Source organism: Palaemon carinicauda, chromosome 19 (assembly GCF_036898095.1).
Source record: "Palaemon carinicauda isolate YSFRI2023 chromosome 19, ASM3689809v2, whole genome shotgun sequence".
Lineage (NCBI taxonomy): Eukaryota > Metazoa > Arthropoda > Malacostraca > Decapoda > Palaemonidae > Palaemon > Palaemon carinicauda.
This window is the reverse complement of record NC_090743.1, coordinates 14,252,425-14,254,924: the sequence shown is the minus strand read 5'-3', so window position 1 is coordinate 14,254,924 and position 2,500 is coordinate 14,252,425. Positions and strand designations below refer to the sequence as shown.

At 30.6% G+C, this 2,500-nt stretch overlaps 1 protein-coding gene across 1 annotated transcript in view; it reads left to right on the top strand.

Annotated features, from left to right (window-relative positions):
• Positions 1-2,500, top strand: part of LOC137658455 (phenoloxidase-activating factor 2-like) — a 5,254-nt gene that overhangs the window by 672 nt on the left and 2,082 nt on the right. The window lies entirely within an intron of this gene.

The following is a 2,500-nucleotide window of genomic DNA, read 5'->3' as shown; positions in this document are numbered from 1 at the left end:
GTGTGTTAACGATTGTGAAGGCATGCAATTACAGCTTAGTCTTAATATTGACATTATTTCATTCACTAGACTACGAGAGAGAGAGAGAGAGAGAGAGAGAGAGAGAGAGAGAGAGAGAGAGAGAGAGAGAGAGAGAGAGAGAGAGAGTGTTTTTCGGACTTCCCAACACCCAGTTTATGGCAATGGGAAAAGACTTATACTCATGCAACCCTGATAATCTAACCATTACGAAGGCGCTCTCAGTGACACAAATTTCCTTTTATGTTTAGCTTCAAACTTCAGTTCGACAAATGGCGTTTTTGTGTGAATATGAATAATCTTTTAAATGTTATTACGTGTTTCGCATTACTTCTGGAGACAACTGTCCATCCTAAAACTTGTCTGGCAGCTTTTAGAACCGGGTTTCTGCCTTGCAATATCACGACTACCTGCATGCAAGCTTATTTTAAAATCCAGCCGGCGGTAACAGAGTGCAGTGATTGGATAATAATTTTATTTGTAGTGCTCAACATATTCTTGAGAAGTAAACTCTAACTACATTAAATGAACTCATGTATGGCTGCATAATAAATCATAAATAAGCCATATTGGACTATAAATTGTAGCTATAGAGTAAATGACACCAAACTTTTTCATTAACGGAATATTCAGTTTGCCATAACATTAGTAATGCTCTTAATAAACATGACTGATTAAAAAAAGAACTCATTAATTCAACTGCTTTTATAAAAGTCTAGTATCTTATTCAGAGCCACAGAAAAACAGTATGAAAATGTTTAATAATGTGTAAATATCCAAAATGGGCATAGAATGAAGTGGAAAGATTGTTTTTAAAGTTGATTTTGAACAAAATGTTATATTGCAGTTTCATGATGCTGTACTATTATTTCTAAAATGAGAGGAAGTCAGTGTCAGGAGATATACCATTCATGGAATCAGACAAAATTTGTATTCAGATACTGATTGTAGTTTTAATGCCTCCTAAATTATATGTATGTATATATATGTATGTATATATATATATATATATATATATATATATATATATATATATATATATATATATAAAACTCCTAAAGTGAACCTAGTGATAAAGCACCCATACACTTGTAATCTAACCGATATCGAGACACAAAGTGTTTTTATTGAAAATTCAACATAGAACTATCAATCTTCTACACAAACACACACACACGCATATTATATATATATATATATATATATATATATATATATATATATATATATATATATATAAATATATATATATATATATATATATATATATATATATATATATATATATTCATATTCATCCCAGACAACTTTGCCTCAGACTCAAAGATGAAGCAACAAAGAAAAACCAAAAGGAGAGGCAGGATCCGTCAAGGTCAGGTATCCCTCAAGGCCCTTACTTATATTTCGTAATTTTCTCTCTTCTTGCGTTTTTCCTACTTCATATTTTGAAGATAATACCGAATGATATCATCATTTATGTGTAGCTTTCAGGCAGCATCAACAATTAAAGACTGATTACCTCATGCATAATAAATAATACAATCTATTTTGGAATATTTTACACGAAGCTTTAAATATAGATGTATATTATACAGAGGATATGAGTCATTTGCAGCACTTTTTACAGTTATAATGAAGGCAATTACCATTACTCATATTTTCTGGACTTCATTATATTTCTCTTTAACATACAATCGACAATTTTATCAAATATATTTCGATTTAGCGGCTCTTGCCCTTGTAATGGAAAAAAAAAAATCTAAATGAATGTCACAAATAGAAATTTTTATTGCAATTATCACTCTAGTTGACTTGTTTACCTTTTATTAAATTTTTACCATTTACGGTAAACCGATCTACCTATCTTTGTTATATTGTTTACGAGTAACATTCTACTTACTGAATCTTTTTTTAGCTAATTAAAGGCCTTACGTCTTTTTATAAGAAAAAAAATTTTTTCATATGTTTAATGATATTTTACCTTGGTAACAAGTTTATATTGTAGACGGTGTCACTGTAAAAAGGGTAAATAACAACAGAGAGAGGGTATGAGAAATCATATAAAAACTGGCAAGTAGATGAGATCAATGAAATATTTTCGAAATTTTCTATTGGCGTCTTTTAAAATCAATGAAGGAAAGCAAATTGCAGAAGACCCCGGAATACTTAGAACAGCAATTTACATTAATACATCTTCAAAATCCTTTTCCTCTTGTACATCACGTAATGAAGTAACGCATAGTGTCCTAAGTTTTGAGTGCTGCACATTGATTTAAGTTTCTTGCAGTACCCTTTTGGGGTCCATTTTCACTACCTAATACTTTGCATACATTACCTTTTGGTCTCTTCACACTTTATCAGTTCAATGCTCTAACTCCATATATTGTTCTGATATTTACAATTAAAAGACATACCCTTCAGGTGTAACCATAGATCTAGTTAAACTAACTCAGAATAGCAATAACTAATGGAAGCTATGCTA